Here is a 25,298-nt window from a genome sequence, read left to right on the forward strand (position 1 = left end):
TTTAAATTTATTACATAGTAAAATTTTTCCCCCAAAATGTAAGGAAAATTTTGAAATTCATTACATATGACACTATATCTCTTCCGCAATACATGTCTATTATCTTCAAGAGCATTTTATGCCTTTCTTAGTAAGTAAGCAATAATGTAACTCGCCCAGAAGATATTCGCAGTTCCACAACAGTGTTTTTAAATGAATCGTTTTCCCCGGCATCTAAAAATAAAAATATGTCAATCAAAAAACTTGAAGTATTATAAAAACGACTACTACTTTTTCAGGGAGGAAAGACTAGACCTAGGAAAACGATTCTTATAAATTTACTGTTGTGCGTATCTTTGGGGCAAGTCAAGTTAACTTCCTTTCCTTTTCTTTTTTTGACTCTATTAATCCTCAATTCTTAGTATTCTTTGCAAGTTTTGCAGGGAGAAACTATTTTCAACCTGATACAGGGGACAAAAAAAAAGTTGAGATATTGATGGTTTATTGCTGTTTTATTACCAACATATTCCAATTTCATTGCAATTCGATTGGCAATAAAATGGACAAATAATTGGTCGACCGATGATTCCCGGATTGGTCGATTATTGGCAATAAATGACCAATAAATGACCAATCGATGGAAATCAAATTGGAATAAAATTGGAAATAAATGATCAATATATTGGCAATCATCTTTCAAATTTTGCTACATGGGAGTAGCTGAAATTATGAAATGAATCGATGCTATATATCGCACGTCGCTCTGACACAAAAAATGGCGTCCGTCGAATCACCTTAACTTGAATGCCCTCAGCTGTTTAAAGGGATATAAGAAGTATTTGCTATTCCTTCCAGTTCTGCGCATGGTTCTCATTTAATTCAGTCAAATAATATTGCATTTAACTGGGAGAAATTAAACTGCATTACGCAAAAATAAATTATCGTTTTCGGTTCACCGTAGAAAAAACACGAGTTTCATTTTTCCAACATAAGTAGGTGAATTTTGAAGAGCCAAGAATATTAATTCCTTTTTGCGTAATGCAGTTCAATTACTACAACTGAATGCAAACTTGTAATTGGATTACACTTTGTAATAAGGAACCATTATTTCTTGCCAATTTAAGAAATAACACACATGCCATTGGTTTCCCTATTCAGATATGTGCTTTTATGAGAGCTAGAGATAGTGGTTTCTCATTGCAAAATGTAATCCAATGATGTTGCAAGTCCAAAGAGAGTATGAAACTGCAATTCAAATTAAAATTTGGAAAAATAACGTTTGATTCATTATGGCATAATGCATCGACTAAAATCTTGGCGAGAGAGAACTGGACACATTTAGGCTAGAAGCAACTATGTTGAAGGCAAATCCTAAGCACATAGTTCTTTTTAGCATACATGGGTCCAACTAATTTAATTGCTAATAACAAGAAAACTTCTAATTATAATGAGGGGTTTAATAGAGAATTCTAAAAGCCAGTTTTGTCACCCATTGCAAACCATACTAATAACTCTCGATCTATCTTGTTTGTTCCAGAAGATGCGGCAGAAGAAGCGGGGGCTTTGGGGGAGGGCTCGCTGAGGGGGGAGATTCCCGGGGAACGGGGGGTTCGTGGGGTTGGGAAGAACCGCGAGACGAGGATTCCCAAAGGGGGGAGGGTTCCCGGGGAAAGGGGGGCTCGTGGGGTTAGGGGCGGAATCGCGGAGTAGGGTTTCCCAAAGGGGGTTCCCGGGAGAGGGGGGACTCCGTTGGGTTTATGTAGGATCGCGGAGCAGGGTTTCCAAGGGGGGAGGGGCCGCGGAGTAGGATCACGGGGGGAGGACTAGGGTTTTTTTTTTTTTTTTTTTTTTTTTTTCTCCGCGACTGGCTTGCTGAGATCCTCCGGGGCGTTACGTCCCGGGGTCTGCCGTCGCCGGCAGGGGCGCCCGCCGGGACCCCGTGGGTCCGTTGGGTGCCCCTGCCCCCGACCCCCCGCGAGGGGGGTCACTTTGCCCCCCCGCAAGGGGGGGCTTTTTGACCCCCCTCGCGGGGGGTCGGGGGTGGGGGCGCCCAGCGGACCCTTATGGGGTCCCGGCGGGCGCCCCTGCCGGCGACGGCGGCTCCGGGGCGTTACGCCCCGGAGGATCTCAGCAAGCCACGAGTGGAAAAAAAAAAAAAAAAAAAAAAAAAAGGGAGGAGGTGGGAAAGGAACCGGGACGCTGGAAGCCGGGGTTGGGGGAGGCCGCTGCTGGTGGACACCGTCGTACCGGGATCGTCGCATTTTTTTTTTTTTTTTTTCCTTCTTTTCTTTCTTTTCTTTTTTTTATTCTCTGTTTCAGGTGCTGCCGCTGGGTGCCATCGTACCGGGATCGTCGCATTTTTTTTTTTTTTTTTTCCTTCTTTTCTTTCTTTTCTTTTTTTTATTCTCTGTTTCAGGTGCTGCCGCTGGGTGCCATCGTACCGGGATCGTCGCATTTTTTTTTATTTTTTTTTCCCCTTCTTTTCTTTCTTTTCTTTTTTTTATTCTCTGTTACAGGTGCTGCTGCTGCTGGATCTTCCCGCAACCGAAGGTAAGATACTGTTTTATTCCTCCTCCATAATCAGTTGCGGAGGGCGCTACTTTCGTCTTCTGCGGGCACAGCTGTTTTTAGGAGTATCAAAAACGGTATGGAGAAGTGACAGGTGGAGATGCATCGGCGTTGGTGAGTGTATTTTTTTGTTTCCTCTTCCCCTTTCCCTTTCCCTCTTCCTCTTTCCTCTCCCTTTTCCTCTTCCCTCTCCCTTTTCTTCTTCCCTTCCCCGTGGATTAGGGCTCTTGGCGACACCACGTTAAAAAAAACGCGCCGTAAGCTCTACCTCTAGGAGCAGCACCGTATCCTCTACCTGATCGGGCTTTCCTAAGGTGGTGTGGAAACGAGCTTGTCAAAATATGTTCCTCTATTCCTCCTCTGAGTAAGTAAAATCAAAACCTGAGAATCTTTTCATCAAGTGCTTTTTTATCTTTTTTATAGGGAGAGCATAAATTCAAAACCTGGCAAGTGCCCCCAGGTGTTGCTACGATTGAGCACCAGTTTCTATAAGGTCAAAGTTCATAGAACATTTCTTCACTAAAATTTAATGAAGGGAAGTATTCAGGTCCTTTTACGCTACGGAGCAAGATGCACAATTTTAGCAATACCGGATGACACTTTCCAGATTTTGAATTTCCACTCTTCACGTATCAATGGCTAAAGGCGAAAAAGTAAAACCTCAATTGTAACGCTTAAGGTGATTCGGCGGTTGTCATTTTTTGTGCCAGAGCAACGTGCGATACATCGCATCAATTCGCTCCATAATTTCAGCTACTTGTCATTCGTTTCGAATTTTGAAATCACACTTCTATTGTCATGAGACTAAAGAATTCATGTATCCAATTTCACAAAGGAATTCAATGTATTAAATGCGTGGGTTTTTTAGAGGAAAAATATCGCATTCGACTGCACTTTCGATATTAGTATCGAATGCTATATTTTTCTTAGTCTCCTTAGAATTCTTTAGTCTCATAATGACAACAGCAGTGCGATCTCAAAATTAAACAAGCAGGAAGCTCCAACGCATTCGCGTCGGAAAGCGGCTCTGGCGACGGTAGGTAGTTGTTACGCGTTTACGGTTTCCTTGGTAACCTTTGTTTGCTATCATCTGATGTCGAGTAGTATGACTAGGAAGCTCCAACCACGGCATTCTTCGAAAAAAGCGCGAAAACTTATAGATTTGAATTTTCAAATTTTAAACGTAAAGTACATTTTTTCCAGTGCGAGATTAAAGCACAGACCCGTTTTGAATTATTGACAGTATCACCATGATTCCAAAAATACACTACACAACATAGCATTCGCTCACAGGAAAAAGATATCAATTAAAATAAAATCAGTCCCCCCTAAACAGCAGAAAATGGCGCCGATTCCCATCAACCAACACGCGGTCTCTCCAATGTAACATGGTCCGTTGATACTCCCCAGCTGGGACCGTCCGGAATAGCAGCTCTAGTGCAAGCACCAGAGCCGCTAAAAAAAATGATAAGTACCTTAAATTATGAAACGAATTGATGCGATATATCTTTCGTCTCTCTGGCAAAAAATAGCAACCGTCGAATCACCTTAAAAAACGTCCGACTCGATCTTAATCAAAGAAAACCAATTTAAATGTTTCATTGCAATGGAGAATTTGTATGGGTCTGAAATTTGATGAATTTCGTGTTTAAGTGGAATCTACAGATTGAACTAAACACAAGGATACCCTTCATTCGTAAATTGAGCAATTATTAGAGGAGATATGATAAAATAACCGATTCTGCTAAAATACATGTGTTTAAACGGGAAATGCCGCCAGATGACGTCACTAGGCGGTGCATTTTCTCCTTTTTAAATATATTTTTATACTATTTCCTATATCAGAAAAAAATTATGAAAAATACTGTGAAATCAGCTCTTTAAGCACTTTTAGATGAAACAATAAAAAAAATTCGTGCAAATGCTCCATTGGCTGTGATTTATTTAGAGAAAGCGATGAAAATATACAGAGAATTTCAATAGGATCTAGTGGTTGGTCATCCTTGAAAACATTAAAAAACATTGAAGACTTTTATCATCGTAATCTGAAAAACGCATTTCCGATTTTTATCAATGCGTAACCGTCAATAGAAAGCGAAACATTAGTCGACGAAAACAAAATGTTTAGTGGAGCAATTTTTGTAGAGTTCCTTTGAATAATCAAAAATGGAGAATCCCACATATAATTTGGTTGAAAAATGAGAATCCCGCATATAATTTGGAGACATCTAAGAGCATTTTCTCTTTTTTTTCGTCTTACAAATTTTAAGATCTAGGCCTGCTTATTTTTTTCGCAAACTTACCCTCATTCTCGTACCTTCAATTCACCGATATTCCCTAGTATTAGGTTAGTTGCTCCAGGTGTTCAGACGTAGAAAAAAAAGGAGATTGTTGCATTTTTAGGATTTGTTTACCCCTTGACGTAGGTAGGTACTATAAGGCGTCGATATTCCAGCAAAATCCGAAATTCAAAGTATGTAAAATGGACTATATCGTCCGTTCTCTTTGCTCAATTCAATTCAAAATATAATTTCAAATAATTTATATGGAATAATTTTTTCTATAAAATACACCAGTCTCAAGAAAATCGATGATGAAAAGCGTCTGTCCCTACTTACGTTTTCGAGAAGCCTCAAGATGCCCGAAATGCGACCACCTCCTTTTTTTCTCTACGCTATTCAGAAGGTTCAAGATTATAAATTGGCAAACACAATAAGGCCTTGTTTCCACGAGCCGTTTCACGAGATTTGTCCCAGGGAAAAATCCCACTTTCGAAGTTGGGAAAAATACTGAGTTAATCAATATTTTTCCCAGTACCAAGTATGGCACTTGTACTCCTAGGACCCACTGAGAGAAGCAGAAGAAGTGAAAACGAATTGTGCGATATTTTATTCATTACTACATTGTTAATGTTTGTTTAGTTAAAATAATGTGTCTAATTGTCAATTGAGTGCAATTATTATTTTAATCCCGGTTAAATACTCGACTTTAACCAATTTATCTTCCCGCGAAAACTAGTCGCAGGACTGTATGAGCCCCGTCCCGTGGAGACGGTAACTGGGAAAAATCCCAGAAGTTTCATTCCTGCGATTCGAACTTGGGACAAATCCCATGAAAACGTCCCGTGGAGACAAGGCTTAAGGTTTGTCCAAACGTTAAGTTTCTACATCCAATATTAAAGAAGATACCGCTCATCAAAAAAAATTCGAAGTGTGACGTCATCACCGCAAGATTGCATACTGCATGAATCCTTCTTCCTTGGCTTCATATATCGCCGATACACCCATATACACCCGTGTGTATTGGTTGCATAACGTGAAACATGGATGAAACAGTGTGGAAGATACCACGGTATGCACTGCCACGGCTATACCTCGCCGTTAATACCTCCGTTATTGTCGGACGTAGAAACTTGGCGTTTGAACTGATTTTATTACATTCCTCATACATTTGAATAACCTTGAAATGTATGAGGAATGTAATAAGATCAGTTCAAACGCCAAGTTTCTACGTCCGACAATAACGGAGATATTAACGGAGGTATAGCCGTGGCAGTGCATACCGTGGTATCTTCCACACTGTTTCATCCATGTTTCACGTCATGCAACCAATACACACGGGTGTATATGGGTGTATCGGCGATATATGAAGCCAAGGAAGAAGGATTCATGCAAGTATGCAATCTTGCGGTGATGACGTCACATTCCGAATTTTTTTTGATGAGCGGTATCTTCTTTAATATTGGATGTAGAAACTTAAAGTTTGGACAAACCTTATTATTTTTCAACCTTATTTTTGATAGTAAAAAAAGCAAAGCCAAAGTTTGTGTGCACGGTGCTATCTTCCCTCTAATTTATTGATGAATTAGCCAATCAGAAAACGTCATTGGAAGAGCCAAGATGATATCATCTTGGCCAGAAACTTGATGTTTGAACTGAACTAATTACTTCCCGCTAATCTATAAACTTAAACCACGGGAACAGGATTCTGTGAGGAGCGTAACTGGCCTATTCATGTTTTAGGGAACATGAGAGGTCCTATGAAACGTTTTCGATCATAATGGATAAAGTATTGATCAGCTTTTAACAAACGATATTGCCAAAATACGACTCCGACGACCTACGCGAAGCTGTGAACTCTTGATTCGTGATCATGGAAGAAACGTTAAGTTGGCGCGAAGCTCCGCACTTAACGCTAACAAGCTGTCGTATTATTTAAGAGGGAAAACCCAAAACCCGGCCAGGCGTTGAATTTCTGAATCTGGTGAGGTAATCTACAACTCGCAAGGGTCCCTATCATCTTTAACGGGTCAATTATTCAATACAAAATATCGACAGACGATAGGTTAGAAGTGAAAATCTAAAAAGGCATTGTATTCTTTTAATATCCAAGACAGAAAAAAGAAAGAGAGGAAAGAAAAGGCGTTCCTTCGAGTCACTACTCTGCGGTGGTGAGGAAAAACGCATTTCGACCCTTTAGGCGTTGCCAAATTTTCTCGATAAATTGCGAATTCGTTGGAAAACTGTGGATATTTTTCTCCCAGTTTTTCACAGAATGCCATTCGCAATTTAATCTACAGTATCTGAAAAGTTCAAGGACGTTTCTTCAGAGCTCTCCGTAAAAAAGGCATTATATCGGAGGAAATTTGGCGACTCTCGAATGTTCATACGATGCTTCACCTTAGCATGGCAGTTTCCTTTTTTTTTTTTTTTTTTTTTTTTTTTTTTTTTTTTTTTTTTTTTAGAATTTTTTCTTGAATTACTATATGTTGGATTTTGTAGCCAACGTGCGTTCAAAATTGAGCATAAAGCTGAAAATCTCAATACAGACGAGGGAAAAAGCTCGTTCGAGCACAATTTTCCCTCAAAGAGATGTGCTGTTTGGAGCGACACTACTTACGTCCATTTCAGGGAGGCAACAAGGCCCGCCAAGGCCGAAACGCGTCTGTAGTTGCCTTCCTGAATGGACGTATCTAGTGTTGCTCAAAACAGCACATCTCTGTGAGGGAAAACTGTGCTCGAACGAGCTTTTTCCCTCTGTATTGAGATTTTCAACTATGTGCTGAATTTTTAACGCACGTTGGCTAAAAACTCCAACATACTGTCGTACGAGTGCGTCTACCGCAATCAGTTTGTGTTGTTGATTACTCTTTTTGAGGTTGCACAAAGGCCCATTGTCCACAAGGAAGTTTGAAATCCCCGAAAGTAAAAGTTTCCACCTATCACCGACAGGCCAGTGGGGTCTCTTGTCTCTGTGCAGCTCGATGGACAGCAGAGCTCCCAGACGCAGAGTTATAACATCGACACCTCGGAAAACTCCAAGATAACATTGCCGTAAGTACCAAAGAACACCGGGAATTTTGTGCAAAGCGCAGCATGGAGATCACGGAGTTTGGAACGTTTGAAGGAAGATGGCGATGTAGACATAAATTAAGGTGGGTTCCTGAGGGGTGGGACATTTTGTCAACCCGCACACTATGCATGGCTGAAGCGTCGCGTCGCGTCGCCTCGGTGTATCTTGTCCGAAATCTCAGCATTTTCAGGGGATCGCGGCGGAACAATGCCTCGGGTGTTGCGGTGCGCGACGCGGGTTTCGATCACAATGGCGGGTTTTTGCCGGCTGAAGTGAAGGCAGGCAAGGGCAAGACTAAGTGCATTATGCGAAATTATGTCGACGAGCGCTTTCTAACCTGAGTTGCAGTGCGCAGCTGCCGATTCGGAGCCGGCACACCGATTTACTCGACCCGGAGGAGGAAGATTCCTGCAACCTTGGCAATCCCCCTTCCGGGAATTATAATAACGTCACTTATCACCGAGGTTTTCGTGAGATCTCCCGGAAACAATTGCACAAGCGCGTTGCGTTGGTCCTAGACCGGCAAATAACTCGATTAATTTAAGTGGGTTGTACACAATTCAATTTCCTTCGAATTCTCCTTGTATCGGTATGTTTTGTCTGCCTACGCTTTGCGTTCATTCCGTAGATTTAAGCGCGCATGCAGAATACAGATCAAACGTGGTAACCGAGTTTGTTCCCGAGCAAATGACTCATTCGGAACAGGGCTTGTGGTTCCATAGGTGGGTTCCATACGAACCGGAAAAGGGAAAAGGTTCCCCCGAAAGGGCTCGAAAGGGAGGGGGATGGAAGGGCGGTCTGGGGGCTCCCCCTGGAAAATTGTCGAAATTTTAAAGCATCTTATATGCAGTTTGAGTCGAATTCTTCCTGAATAGGTAGGTAATTACAAAATATCAGCGATCCTCCTTTCTCTTTCCTCCTTCCCTTCCTTCTTTCTTTCTTCCCTTTTTTCCGACGAGTGAGGCCTTCCTGCATCCTTTTATGCGTGGTTCATCCGATGTTGATTAGATTTCACAAATCTCAAGTTGTTTAATACTCTGTAAAAGATGTTTTATTTCTGTGACATTTAAAGAAAAGATTATCCTTAAAGTGGGAAAATTATGGAGCGTGTTTAAGGGGTTACTCTTTCCAATAATATAGAAAAAAAAAGAAAGTGAAATTTGAATCAACTGAAGCCATTTACATGAATGTTATCGTGTTCACAACATATTTGCTGACAGAAACTGTCTGATATGATAACTATATTGGCGACGATACCACTATTCGACCACGTGGGAACTCGCGTTGCCTACACTAAAAATTGAAGGCACAGTGACATGACGTTTAGCCGTTCGGTGAAAAGCTGAGATATGAGTTCGAAATAATTGGAATTTTGCTCGACTTATATGAGGAGAGATTTTGAGCGGCGGGCAGTCGGAATTTGTTTTTTCCCCTGCCAGAGTCGCCCTCTTCCCGTGCATCATCGGATTTTTTGACATGCGAGCATATAAAATCGAGCACAATGGGGGAAAAGGGAAGCACACAATTTTGAAATACAAGAGGTACAGAAAAGGGGGGAAAGCGGGCGTTCACGGAGGTGCGTCACGTCACGCCACGTTGTGCGTATATTTCGGGGCAACGAATTGGGCCTGCCGATAAATCTGCCGAAGGAAAACAGACTGTAATGTAGTTTGAGGGTGGACGGAAAAATACGGACGGACATCAGGAGCCGGCGAGAGGCGTTGAAGTGTAGAGCGAAAGAAACTCGGCCTGGCGACGGACCCAAGGAAAAACTAGAGTCCCTTTATACTGAGAGTCAAGACAATTCGGCTCATGGATGTCACAAACGGGAATAAAGATTACAGAAATTGAACGTTTTCGTAATTTGATCGGCCATTCTCAATGCCTTTTCGTTCCTCTCATCGTTTGTTCCTTGCCGAACCCGTATTTCCCTGGTCCATTCCAGATTATAATCTTTGCAATTGGTGAAAATGTAATCTTTATTCCCGTTTGTGACACTGTGGAGGCCTAAAATACGGGAACCAATCAGAAATGGATTCAAATTGTCTTGACTCATAAAGGGACTCTAGGAAAAACGTCGCACGAGCATTCGAATGTTGCCAAATTTCCTCTTGTAAAATATGAATTTTTGAAGAAAGTTATAAAAAATTGTCCTTAAGGTGATTCGAAGGACGCCTTATTTTGTGTCAGAACGGCATGCGATATATCGCATCAATTGGTTCCATTTTTCAGCTACTTGTCATTTGTCTCCAATTTTGAGATCAATTTAGAGGAAAATATCGCATTCAAGTATGGTTTCGATATCAGTATCGAATGCGATGTATCTCTCTAAAAAACCATGCCTTTATTACGTTTAATTTATTTGTTTAAATTGGTAAGTGAGTGCTTTAGTCTCCTGACAACAGAATTGCGATATCGCACGCCGTTCTGACACAAAATATGGCGTCCATCGAATCACCTTAAGATTTTCAGAGACTTTAGATCAAATTACGAGGAGCTTTCTCTGAAAAATTGACGGAAAACTAATTGCGGAGTCCTTCGAAAATGCGTGTTTTTTCAAAGAAAATTTGGCAACGTCTGAGGGCGCATACGGCGTTTTACCCTAATGCGGCAGTGTGGCGGTGGCGAAGCTGCTCGATGCGTGCGGGACGGGATGAAGATGAGATTCGAAGGTGTACTCACAAGCGGCTCAGTGCGGCTCGCTTGTTCTCCCGTGCTGAGGAAAACGTTGTACAGGGTGAGCGAAAAGTCCCCGACCCCCCTCTAACTTTTGAACGAATTGAGCTAGGGAAATGAAACTTTGGGAATGTTCCTATCTCAAAGGGGACCATCTTTTGGGGGGGTCAAAATTTTGGTCCCCCCCTCAGGGGGGGACGGGGGCCCCCCAACTTTTTTTTTTCAAATGGCAACCCCTATCTTGTGATACCTCATTCGAAAGAGCATAAAAAACTAAGAATTTTGGCGCAAACCGCAGATCAATATCTTAATTTTTGACCGAGTTATGATAGGTCAAAGGTCAAATTTGACCTATTTTCAAAAAATCATAACTCCGGTTCAAATTATCGTAAAGAAAAAAATAAAACGGGAAAATTTACCAAATTGTGTCCGCTTTTAAGTAAAAATTGCAAAAATCACTTCGATTTAATTTTAAGGGGGGGGGGGGGGCTCGGACCCCCAAATACGTCAATTCAAAGGTCATTCAATTTTCCCGCGAAATAAGCCAATTTCCCCTGGATTTGCCTCCACATTATCTCAGTAAGGTCAAAATCAGTTCAACATTACGTTGGCAAGTCCCCAAATTTCGGGAAAAGTTAAAAAAAAATGATATTCAAACGGTTAAATTTAATTACCTTAAATTTTGTTTTTTTAACTTTTCCCGAAATTTGGGGACTTGCCAACGTAATTTTGAACTGATTTTGACCTTACTGAGATAATGTGGAGGCAAATCCAGGGGAAATTGGCTTATTTCGCGGGAAAATTGAATGACCTTTGAATTGACGTATTTGGGGGTCCGAGCCCCCCCCCCTTGAAATTAAATCGAAGTGATTTTTGCAATTTTTACTTAAAAGCGGACACAATTTGGTAAATTTTCCCGTTTTATTTTTTTCTTTACGATAATTTGAACCGGAGTTATGATTTTTTGAAAATAGGTCAAATTTGACCTTTGACCTATCATAACTCGGTCAAAAATTAAGATATTGATCTGCGGTTTGCGCCAAAATTCTTAGTTTTTTATGCTCTTTCGAATGAGGTATCACAAGATAGGGGTTGCCATTTGAAAAAAAAAAGTTGGGGGCCCCCGTCCCCCCCTGAGGGGGGGACCAAAATTTTGACCCCCCCAAAAGATGGTCCCCTTTGAGATAGGAACATTCCCAAAGTTTCATTTCCCTAGCTCAATTCGTTCAAAAGTTAGAGGGGGGGTCGGGGACTTTTCGCTCACCCTGTATGAACCTTCAGACGTTGCCAAATTTCCTTTGAAATTCATGCTTTGGAAATCATGAAATTTGACACGGAAACACCAATATTTAAAAAACACAAATTATATTATCATTCTCCTTTGATAAAATTGATACATATTTCTTCCCATCAATTTAAATGAGAATAATCAATGCAGAGTGTGCTAAAATTTCAAAATCGTGAGTTAAAAAACGCTATCTATGCGAGTATAAATATTAAAGCCGAACAGAGCAGAGCGGCGTGCTGCCAGCGCGAGCGGCTCACTGGCGCCTACAAACCTAAGTGGATACTTCACGCATTGCACAATGCTTGAAGTATCCACTTAGGTTTGTAGGCGCCAATGCGCGTTCCGCGCTGGCTGCCCGCCCGCCGTGCGGCGGCGCCTGAAGCAACTATTTCACAACAGAAGTGTTGTACAGTATTATGCGAAATTGAACGTATTAAGAATGTCAGGCATCCTTTAAAAGTACAGGTCTTTCCTCGCAAAATAAATCAAGATACTTATCGTACACAGGAAAAACCTAAGAGCCTTTAGCTGAGGCAAAAATAGAGGTTCATCCGGTTCAGGTGTAACAAGGTGGGAATTTCTTGAAAGATAATTAAGTCCTGTTACACCAAAGAGGTGTAGAGAATTTTAGTGAATTTTATCTCATGAATTGACGCTCCCCCATTTTTATCAAAACTCTCAACTATTTGTTACCTATTCTCCGTTGGGCCAAACAGACAAAACAAAAAAACAAGCAAACCCTCATTCTTCCAAGACATTATACATTTTCATCCAAAAACGTCGTGAGCAATTGTCGTTTGTATTTACATGTGGGCCAATTAACTTTGGGTCTCAACTGGTACGTGGACCAAAACTCCCGTGCCGAAAAAAAACGCGTGGACGTAAATTACTGGAAAAAACAGGTGCGCAGACAAAAAATCGTTGGCGAAATGTCCTATAACCGAGGGTTCAGGAAAGCGTTAAGTTGTTTTTTTGAAAGCCGAACACGTCCAGGAGGAAATTTTATATTGGATTCAAAATGAATTTCGATTGAATATTTCCCATGAAATAAATTCCCTTTAAGTCAGGTTGGAATCATTTCGAATACAACTGGGCATGTCCTCTTCGTGTGTTTTGTGTGTCTCCACACAAATTTTTTTGCAAGAAACATGGAAAGCCAATTAACTGTGGCCCAGTGTGGATACTGTCACTATCAACAAGGTAAAAGCTTACGATGGATGCTTTTTTCATGAGCGGAATGCACTTTTTCGGCGCAAAACCACGGGAAAGTCGTGAGATTGAAACTTCCACTAGTTCCAGGGCATGCAATTTAGGAGGTCTGATGATGAGACCGGGGACCAACTTTAATAATGCTTTTGATGCTTTATTCACGACGGTCTTTGCCGCATAAAATCAATGTCCGAGCGTAATTTTGATTTCTATCAATATTCATGGGGGAGAGTTTGTTTAGGTCACGTAAACAGAATCAAGCTCCGTGCGCAATTATTCTGAGTAAAGGACTAGGAAATAGTGGGGAGGCATAATAAACTTTATACACGATATACCGAGAGCCGAGAGCGGCAAGGATCTATACAATTAAACGTGTTCACGATATGCGGACTAGCGTCAACAGGTTACTGGAATCATCGATCCTCGGACGTAAGGGCGTATCTAGATTTTCACGCGAGCCTTATTTTACACGCCAAGCTATGAATTCTGGGGCTCATGGGGAAATCGAGATAGGTCCTTACGTTAGAGGAGTGACGAAATTTGATCCTGTGCACTGGAGGTCTCAGCTCATTTGTAGCACGCAATTCTTTTTTTCCAGTATGCGTTCTATCTATAGAATTTAAAAACGGGTTTCCATTAGATGAGTGCAATTAACCTTTTAGCCCGAATTTCACGAATCTAATTGTACGATTAGGTAAGGTTTTTGGTTATAGGGCTCTCAATTTTCATTTTCGTCAGTCTATTTAGTCAGAGGAGCTTAATAAAATCCATATACATATGATACGCAGATTGTGAAGTTAGGAATGTGTTTCAGAATTTCCTGATGCGCTCATCGTGATTTTTCAGCCACTTTGCTTCAACCTTTGCTTTGAGACATAACGGGACCACGTTAAGCCAAAAGGAACCAAGCCACATCGCCTATCGCCAAATTTAATCTGACAGTTCAATTTTTTATATGGAAACGGTTGGGCGGATTTTTGTACAAATTTCAGTGAGTTTTCTGCATAGTACGAAGCAAATACCTCAAAATTTTCAAAGGAATCCGCACAAACGTTCTCTTGTTAAGAATTAAACTGTGCAATTAAATTTGGCAATAGCTGATTTAGTTTGGTTTCTTTCGGCTAAACGCGATCCAAATCTGTTTTTGGCTCTAGCTGAAGTTTGCAACATGCAACATGCCTGTTACTATGACATTATAGCAAATAACCTAAAAGTTAGTTGTCATCCTTTTTTCTCCATTGTTCCAATGAAAATACATTTTTGCATGCAGTTTGTACGTGATAGTGTTATTATTTCTGAAGGTAAGAAAACATGCCCAGCCCATTCTCAAAATGAACCCCGCAGATTGCTCGATTGCTCACTCGCGATGCTTCCGGATGGAATCCTGGATGATAAGTTTGACAACCTAGGAGAGATTTCCAATTTGTTTAACTTAAGCACGGAGTTTTAAAGGGATCATTAAAAGCTTGTAGAATGGATAGTAACACCTGCCGAAGATCCTCGACTGGAGCACTTCCATCCCGAAGTTAATCGGTTCGTAATTCAATGAAACCCGGTGCTCGCGCCACGCCAGGCCGTCCCGATGCCGGCCGTCTCGCTTCAATCGGCCCGCAGCAGCGCGCCACCGCAAAACGTTAAACATAAAAAAAGCTCACCGTTCAATCACTCGCGCCGCTATTTTTCCCCGAGCTTCGACTTTTATTCATCGTCCCCCGTTTCCGGAGTTTTCCGCCCGACGATAATTCGAAATGCTTTATTCCATTAAATCATTTAACAGTGTTTTTTTATAATCGCGTTCGAGAGGGGAATACGCAGCGAGTTTGAAAGGTGAAGACTGAGGGTCTCGAAGTGCGCTCTGACTCAGATTATGCGTGTTCCGAAATCGAACTCAAGCCGATGACTCAGAATAGAGAATTTGCAGGTGTCTGAAATTTGATGAATTTCGTGTTTAAATGGAAACTACAGAGTAAACTGAACACGAGGCTACCTTTGGTTCATGAATTGAACATTTTTTGGAGAAGATAAGAAAAAATGATCTAATCTGCTTAAGTACGTATGTTTAAATGGGAAATGCCACCAAATGACGTCAGTATGCAGTGCATTTTCTCACTTTTAAATCTATTTTTATACTATTTCCCACATCAGAAAAAAATCATAAAAAATACTGTGAAATCAGCTCTTTAAATACTTTCAGATGGAGCAATACAAAATTTGCACGCAAATTTTCCATTGAATTGCTTCCTCGCAAATATGTCTCTTCATTCATAAAAAAAGAAAAAAACAAGCGGAAAAGCTATACTACGCTCGTATCAGAGTAGCACTTGGCTGTTTTCTTTGTAGGCGCGTTTCAAAGTTCCCTGAAGATGAAAACCAACGTTGAGTGAAAGAACTCGCCTCACCAAAATGTCCTCTATCAATTTCGAGGAAAGTACACTACCGTTAAAAAAATAAATTACAGAAAAACGAGTATCGTTTTCCGCTTTGTAATGCCGCAATCAGACGCTGAATTTAGCAGCTGAATGTGGAAGTCAACAGTCATCGCCCAACGGCTGAAATTTAGCAAATTCGAGTTATTTTCATCCAGATATGTATCAAATCTACTCGAATAGTTCAGACAAATTCAAAATTGGTCCGATTGTTGCTGAGAATCGTTGCTGAATTTTGCGCGTCACGCGCAAAATTCAGGCATCGGGCAGATGACTTCCACATTCAAGCCACATTCAGCTCCCACATTCAGCGTGTGATTGCAGTGTGATATTCGAAGCATAAAATGGACCACAATAAGCAGTAAGAACTACGCCACATCAGCTGTTTCCAAATTCAATCGGACAATTTAGTTTTTTACATGAAAACGGTTGTGCAGACTTTTGTGCAAATTTCAGTGCATTTTCTGCATAGCACGAAGCAAATTCCATAAAATTTGCAAAGGAATCCGCATAAACGTTCTCTTAAAAAACATTAAATTGCTCAGTTAAATGCAAAAGCTAATGTAGCTTGGTTCCTTTCTGCTGAACGCGGTCCAAATTGCGCACCGTAGTGAACGCGCAATGTGTGAAGTATTCCTACAGTCTTGTAGGCGCTCATATGATTTCCGCGCCACACTGTGTTTTTCGCGATTAGTTTAACTCGCGGAGTCAGCGTTTTCCAACTTGTTACGACCATTAGGTTCGACCAACATGGTCAGATGTTGGTAAAAACATTATTTCTACGTAGTACTAACATGCTCGTTCTTAGCATGGCTCTGTCTTTAGCTTGCTATCAAACGTGATAATGAAAAATACCGTGAAGTGATTCAATGATGGCATGAAACAACTACGATTTCCCAGATAGTGAGTCGGTCAACTTTACCATGCTAAGGAAGAACGCCGTATGAACACTCGAAAGTTGCCAAATTTTCTCCGATAAAATGTTTATTTTGGAGGAAAAGTTTCGATATTTTTCCTTGAAATTTCCAGACTTTTTAGATCGAATTCCAAGCAAAATTACCTGAGAAATCGGAAGGAAAATATTCACAAATTGTCTTGAAAATTAGTGATTTGTCTAAAGAGATCTGGCAACGTCTGAAGGCTCATACGGCGTTCTTCCTAAGCACGGCAGAACTGGGGAAACCACTTTCGGAACAATAAACTTTCTACGAATAAAATAAATGAATATTGTTCCTTTTTTAAATTAATTAATCAACATGAATACTCACAAAAGCGTTCGGTAGTATTGGTTGCAAGTGTTTTCTTACCTGTAAGAAGAAATAACACACTTTAATTGAGAGGAAAAAATGAGTCTCCACTCTATGAATTTGAGTGAGTTTGGATGAATTATGTGTATAAATATTTATTGCATACTTCTACCAGCCGCCAAAAATGTTTTCATTTTAAATAATTTTTTTTTCCTTTATTGATTTACTCAGATTATACAAGTCTTTCAACAGTCAAAGTACCTATACTAGAGCTTCATTGTTATGAGGTGGATAATTTTAAGTTGCATGCCTTGTAGGGAAAGTGATGGAAGTGTCACATCATGTGCCCCTGAACAGAATCGAATTCAATTATAACTAAAAGAGCATTACACTTGAGAGCATATCATGCATTATCATTTTCATTGAATTTTTAATGTTGATCAAACCGTCAATCGCGCATGGAGCTGCGCCACGACTGACTGAAAATTTGTGATCAGTTCAGGGATGAGTAAAAAACTCGGCTTGATATATTAGTTAATACTTAATACTGATTTTTTACTTGCATCAGTCTGGATTTAAACCGTCCATTTTAATTTTGATTAGCTAATCCTGAAATTATCACGAAGTCTCCGATATTTAAAAACAGGACCCCCATTTTTACCGCCGGGGGGGGGGGGGGGGGGGGGGGGCGCTTCGAAGTGATAGAATTCGGATTCCGCGGGGTCAATGCTCAATTCAACTCCGGTTCTGGATTTCGTGCGACCTGAAATAACCGAGAAAAAAACCCGGTGCGTCCGGGCCATCCTGTGCACCTCTCAAAAATATTCCAGTCTATATTTCCATCAACGGGAGTAAAAGCAACAATGAACGTTCGATTCAAATATGAGATAAAAACTTGAGAGAATGAATGCGAAAAAACGAGCTCCAAACGGAGACTCGGCTCGGAACATCCAGCACTTCGGTAAATCAAACTATAGTGAAAATGGAATTAAGTATATTTACACATCAGTCCCGACGATTTCGAGCATATCGCCTCGCTTTTCTCGTGAGCCAATCGATGTATTGAACGACGGTTATATCAATATTGAAAGCCGTGTTGACGATTTTCATCTCCTCGGTCTTTGATTCCATCTTGTATTTTTTTTATCCCGAGAATGTTTAGAGTTCTTTTAGCGACAAAAAAACAATGAAAAAATGGTTCCATGCTCATGTTTAAACATGGACGGATCCATAAGGAGGCATACGCTCTCCTTCCTCTCGTTCGCACGAAAAAGGGAGGAAGACAAAAGGAAGGAAGGAAACAGGAAGGAACGGAGGAGAGAAGAAAGAAGGACGATTGTATTTGGTAATTATTCATGACGAAGTTGACTTGAAATGCATATTAGATCAATTGCGAGGCGTGAATGATCGATTATCATATTTCCCCATTTGGAGCCATGGTGAAGAATCGATTATTGAGGTGTTCGTCGATAACACCCTGTTTATCGATACTTTTTCATAGGTTCAAATGGCCAGATCAATCGATATATCGCAAATCACGCCACGCCATTATAGATGCTAAAATGTTGTACATTTCTGGGATCCCCAACCCCCTTCCGTCCCCTCCTTCAAAACGCGTGGCTCTGCCTTTTGAGGAGATAGGTCAAATAGGCTTCACCTAGATTATGGGTAACATCTCCATCCAGATTAGGACCTAATATTTCGTAATTCGGAAAATCTAGACTCATTTTAATATCCAGGCTCACAGTCATTTTTTCCGTGGAAAATGTTTTAATTTTTCCTCTCAAAATTTGGGCGACAAAACATTGAACTTTCAAGATTTAGTGTAGAACTGAAATAAAAGCTTTTGTCAAGTAGACTCGCTTCCCCCGACTAAAGTTCTATTCCTTTTTGTTAACGCATTAAATGTAGTCGATTTAAACGGCGGAATAAAAGGAGCTGGATAATGAAGGCAAATCGCTGCTGTCTTCAAAAAAGAGCCATTGATGAATATGAAGTGGAGTACGTTTCAAACTATGCTACAGGCTTTGACAGCGGTAATTAGAGCGTTTATTGAATATCCTGATTAACGGGTGTCGTTACGCATCGATGATTATACAACTTCTAATCGAGACTCGCAGGGACGCAAATAAAAGTCTAATTATGATCAAGCACCCGCCAAGTTGTCACATCGAACGGATAAATCACTGATTCCTCGCTTTGGAAAGTTTCAAGGGGAGAGAACCCTCTCGGCTTTAATCCCTGGAAATTTGAAAAGCCTGTGTCCTCAAAAATCCCTCTTATGTCTGCGGACAGTAAATATCTATATATAATATCTCTCTATTCTCATACGATCATTTTTTACGATCATTATTACCCCGATGGACGGGGTGAGGAAAGGGAATAAGACGATCCATGGGCTGTGGTGAGGAAGGGGAGTTCAAAGTCCAACTTAGGAAATTTCAATTTGCTCCTCCGGGAGATTTCGACGATTTCGCTGGGAGCGAAGTAGCCTCTAAGGGCGCGCAGCGGCCAGGGGGCGGAGCCCCCTAGTCTATAATAAGCACATATGTCTATAGATGACCGTAAATTCTTAACTTACTACAGAAAAAGAATAGAAGCTAAATAACAAATATATTGTAACAAAAAAACAACAAAAAAGTGAGAGAACCGCATCCTCTTTAACTATTCTCGAGTTTCAAGCAACTAAGCAAGTTTTCTCCAGCTATCCGATCGTTTGTTCTTGAGAGACGATAATGCTTACCACACACAGATTCAGATAAGAGGCATAATACCGGAACATATTTGGTTGACTGCAATTTTTTTTCATTTGCATTTTTTTTGCAAAGTGAAGTTTTTTTAGAAGTGTATGCATAAAATTTTGCATACACTTCTAAAAATGGTTCCACGGAAGTTTTAAAGTCAGTTCTAGTCAATATAAGTGCGGAAATGGAGCTCGAGTCCACGCCGAATATAATTACGCTCTTTTAGACTGCGGCAGAAGATCAACGATTTCGACTAAGCATTGTAAGTAAATGCAAGAACCGAAGATGGCGGATCTTTTGTCTTCTGTCACAGTCCATAAGTACATGAAGTTATTTGGCGTTGACTCTATGAGGGCTTAAATTAGAAAATTGCATTGCCACAAATAGAGAATAATGACCTCTTTTCACGAATCGTAAAAATGACAAAAATGAAGACGGATTCGAGCGTTCTATTCTGGGTTGCAGATAGTATAAGTAATAATCACGTAAACCCTCGTCGCTCTCAAACTATAGCTCATGGTCGCTTTATCTAACTTTTCTTTCTTTTTCATCATTCGGTTTTCTTAGCAATCCTGGTTGAGCTTAATGACGCATTTGTTATATTATTTTAAAAATTATATAGTCTATTTCTTTTAGAACTTCCAAGGCAGTTTTGTTGTTAAAAATACAACGTTAAATGCTCCTCGTCATGCAGGGAAATTTTTCTGACTGGTATCCTCTTTTTAGTATATTTCCTCCATTAAAAATGATTCAAAATAAAATGCGACGGTTTCTAACCTGATTGCTATTGAATTGATGGAAAACTAGTTTAGTGCGAATGGATAAGGCTTTTCGTTGATTAATTAATGTGTCAAACGCAAACTTAGTGTAAAAAACCTGTCCGGATCCCTCCTCCTCGAGGCGAAGCATTCGAACAGGGTGCTTAATGAGTAACTGAGTCGGGCTAAGCAAATTTGACAACCGTTCCAAACCTATCCTCGGAACTTGATTAACACGAGGATTTGTAGAGATGGAAAAGAGGAACGAGGAAAGAGGGCCGAAATGTAGGAGGAGGGGGGTGCGGGGGAGTCAGGTTCGCTCAATACTTCAGGCACTAAATTTGGATCAGTGTTATTTGCGTGACAAGAGTTAAATAAACAAATACGAAGCCGTTGCAGCGATCACTGTTTCTCAGGAGCTTTTCCTACGTTACCGAGATGGTCTATGGAAGAAAATTATTTAGCTCCTCCAAAAGATGCGAGCTGAATTTTTCGGATGATATTTACGAGAGATATTCATCGGAAGTCTCGCGATTAAACGCCACGGAACACATAACTAAAGTACTTGTATAGCGAGAGTGTAGACAGGTATGAAACTCCGAAAATCCATCGGGCCTTCACCGATGCCCCAGCGAACAAAAATAGGGCCCAAAAGGGCAGCCAACCTATGAATTCAAATTATCCAGAACCATTTATTATTATATTTGTCACGACCCATCGTTTGCAAAGCACGTATTTGACATAGTTTTTGCATGAATTTTCTCATTTTTGCGGAAGAACGCACATTTATGAACATTCTTAGCCATCTTATTTTGAATTGGAATCTAGATTGGCAGTGAAATTTTATGGGTCAAAGGGCTGGCTACCCTCTTAGGCCCTAAGCCCTCCATGAAGCAAGCTGTCTATACTCTCGATATACAGGTGCTCTATACACAAAACAAGCAGGGAAGCTCTAATATGTTTGTATTAGAAAAGCGCTCAGAGGTTTTCCGCCCAGGCGCGTTTTTAAGTTCCCCGAAGAAGAAAAGCAACATTGCGTGAAAGAACTCGCCTCGTTAAAATTTCAACTATCAGTTTTTGAGAGAAGTACCCTACCATTAAAAAAATAAATTATAGAAAAACGATTATCGTCCTCCGCTGTTTTATATCAGAAGCATATAAAATAAAGGTATAATAGATAAATCTTTTCTAAATATGTGAGGCCTTTTCCACCATCTTGTTGTTGGGCCGGTGAGCCATTTGAACGCATTGCATTTAGTATACTATAATTCTTAAGGCAGATCGAACTCAAAAAGAGCTCACTATCGGCTTTAATTGCTCTGAAAAGGTCTCGATGTTCTAGACTTTGGTGAGAGATTTTTCGGAGGAAAGGTCGTCTTTATTGATAATATTCTCCCATTTTTCCCTTTTTCTATTTTTTCTCACGTGCTGTTAATGGTAGAAGATCGCAACGATGTATCAATTCCATTTTTCTCACGAGTAATTGGTGTCAATTTTCAATCGTAGCAATACCTTTTTACTAATTCTCTCAGGTTCAGTTTGGTAAACTGATTGGAAAATCAATCAATCAATCTGATGCCTCCAAAACTTCCAAAACTATCAGCACTTAAATATTAATAACTATATTACTTTATGTATATATTATTCTACCTCTCCTTCTCTATTGCTAATGATTAATATATATATTATTCTACCTCTCCTTCTCTGTTGCTAATGATTAATATCTTTTTTAATTATAGATTTACGAAAGCAGTGATCAGTTGATCAGTTTGCGAGCAAAAACATACAAAAGAAGATAAGAAAAGAGTCTGATTCTCTCTCTTTCCAAGATCGATCTTCTTCTTGATGCACATTTATCTGTAAAAAGGAATTTATCTATGATCAGGCAGGATAGAACTTTGCTCTGAAAATATGAATATTTGGCGACCGCGGACGTGGAATGAAAGATTGCGTAAACTTTTCTGCCGTTGAAGAGTAATAACGAGATCCCAGCAAATGCTGAGCTTTTACATTGCTTCCAATAGAACGAACAATTTCGTCGCCATCCCTCGCTACCTGCAACTAACTTCATAATAATTTAATTATTTACTACTTCAAAACCCATTTATTCGTCCTCGATATCGGGCCGAACGAGTAGCGAGCGGACTACAAATACAATTTCATAACGTATGAAACATTATAGGCTCCGAGTTAGGAAAACTACTTATTATCTTTAGAAATTAATTGATGCTAGTCTATTGCGTTAGAAATGCGAGGATTATTTAAACAACCAACAAATACAGAAAATCGATTGTTCGAGAGGAACCATAACTTCACTGTGTCGTCGATATGATAGGGCACGATCGTTGTCTATAAAAGTTGAATGCGGTCCTGAGATATTTGCGACGATGCAATTTGTCAAATATCGTTAAATATTCTATAAAATTGGCAACTTCTCAGTAGTTCATATGATTGTAATAATTTAATTTTATTTTATTTTATTTCATTTCATTTATTTATTATGAGTATTATAATTCTTATTTTTTTTACTTGTAAAATCCATAATGCGTAAAATGTTCGAGAAATTGTGCTGAAATTGTTTTTCTGAAATAATTGTGCCCTTTTTTTATCATATAATTGCGGATGGTCCTGAGAATAGAACAATGTACTTATGGGCAGCTTCAAATGCAACACGCCTTTTTCTCATCTTGGGGCGCGATCTCTGACTCAATTTCGTTATTATTCGGACTTGACATTTCCAGAAAAAGTGCTCTTTGTTATAGAAACATATCATACTAAAATATGAAAGCAATTATAGCTACGGGAGGTTTGACCGTTTTTACATTAGGCTCTTTAGGATGCATGAAAAATGTAATTAACATGATGACGAGGATACATGCGCCGCTTAATGATTATTACGATTACAATGATGATTATATTCATGATTATGGCGAGGAAGTTCTTACATAGAATTTCTTCGATGCGCCATGGACTTTAATACCACTATTCAAACTCCGAGGAATGCGCAATTGCATACCTACCTGAGTTAAGGCGAACAAAACTTTTCTGCGCTCAAGCACATCCGTCGCTTTCCATCATTATCAAGAAGCTAATGATAAGGGATTGTGAAGCCAGGAGTACGAAACGGAAATAAAATATCGTGCAATCGTCCCGCATCGGACGGTCAAAGCAGTATTCGGTCAGGAAAGTCATAGATTCACCAGAACGACCTTTGCTTTGATGGATAAAATGGCATTCGCATCAATATTCCTAAGCGTATCACATCAGCTTTCCCGGAGGCGTGCAAGTAATGTGTGGTATTATTTTCTTTTATGCCTTTGCGGGGACAAGGACGTGTATGGAAAAAAAAGAGATGCTAACTTAACATCTCTTTTTTATGAAAGGACTGCTAACTTGGCAGTCCCGTTTAACGCAGAAGAAATATAGCATGTTCTTTTTCAAACGTTCTGAGGGTTACTTCGGAATTCTTCAATGCAGAAACACCAAGTTGCGAATGAATCCTATATTACAGAAAGGGCACAATCGACATCCAGAGACCAGATAAAAGGGGGAAGGAATAAAAAATTATGATGAGAGGGGAGACGAGTCCCCCCCTCCCCCGCTTATAATCTGTAAGTGACGGGAGGGGGTTTGACCTAACTTCGATAGAATCTGACGCAAATCAAATTGCAGCACAGAGTTGAGCTTTACCGTAGGATCGATTATATTTTTGTAAATTTTTAACCATGGTAAGCCAAAAATATTCATACAATATTCAAAGAAGGTAAATTCGAAACACAAATTCACCGGTGGCATTCATAATGATTTAAAAAAGAAGTCTGATGTTGTTTCATGGTTTGTACATAAATCGTCGTTCCCCGAACGAAGGAACGTAGCTCCATTCCAAGGTTGCAAAGTTGACGCAAACAATTCAGTTTTTCACGCGAAAGTACCCGCGCAGTTTTTATCTAAACGTTTTCTGATTTCTGCATGGGATCAGGAGAAAAATCAGTGAAATTTTCAGTCAGACACTTCTAAAACTCCCATAGTAAAAACTCACTTTGCGCAGGAGAATTTGGCAACAGTAAAATTTAGTTACACTCTTTTGTGAGGGTAACGACGAATTGGACGTATTTCTATCAAACGGAACTATCTGCATTAAGACATGAGCCCTGAGACCCATAAGAATATGTGCATAACAAGGCTCATGTCATGATGCACATAGTTCCGTTTGCTAGAAATACGTCCAATTGGACCGCGTTTAGCGGAAAGGAACCAAGTCACATCAGCTATTGCCAAATCTAACGCATGTTAGCGCCTGCAAGACTGTAGGAATACTTCACGCATAGCGCGCCGTGTACCGCGGTGCGTGCTCAACTCATATTAGCGCCCATGAAAGACCGCGTGAGTACATCACGCATTACGCGTTTGCTCCTTTCGTTTGGGAATTTAACCGAGCAATATAATTTGTTACAAGAGTGCGTTCGTACGAATCCCTTTGAAAATTTAAAGGAATTTACGTACTATGAAGAAAATTCACCGAAATTTTCACCAAAATCCGCACAACCGTTTTCATTTTATTGATACAGTCGCCCAAATAAATTTGGCAATAGCTGATGCGGCTTGGTTCCTTTCTGCTGAACGCGGTCCAATCGTTCGTGCGTAATGGATGTCCAATTGTCCATATCACTCAAAGGAAAATGGCGCGCTGATGAAGGCCCGAGGCTTTCTCAGGCCCGCAAACGACATGAAAGACGATTCGCTGCACCGTTACACCTTGAAACCAGTCTTAAAACCTGAAAAGTTTCAATTGGAGGCAATTCTCATCGTTATGAAGAGCCAGGTAAAAAGAGACTTGGTCCTTATTCGGGGAATGCAGTCCAATTATCTGTTTTCCCTTTCGGAGCGCGGCGGTTACCCTCCCTCTCACGGCCGCGCTAAGTAAAAACGCCGCATGAGCATTCGAATGTTGCCAAATTTCCTCTCTGAAAATATCAAATTTTGATTACGGTTATGAATATTTTTGGCTTGAAATTTTTAGAATTTTTAGATCAAATCACGAACAAAATCAT

General features: G+C 40.2%; 1 protein-coding gene across 2 annotated transcripts in view; it reads right to left on the minus strand.

The window, feature by feature from the left end:
- mAChR-B (muscarinic acetylcholine receptor) overlaps positions 1 to 25,298 on the minus strand; it is a 210,965-nt gene that overhangs the window by 87,025 nt on the left and 98,642 nt on the right. The window lies entirely within an intron of this gene.

This window comes from Bemisia tabaci, chromosome 4, assembly GCF_918797505.1.
Source record: "Bemisia tabaci chromosome 4, PGI_BMITA_v3".
NCBI classification, from domain to species: domain Eukaryota; kingdom Metazoa; phylum Arthropoda; class Insecta; order Hemiptera; family Aleyrodidae; genus Bemisia; species Bemisia tabaci.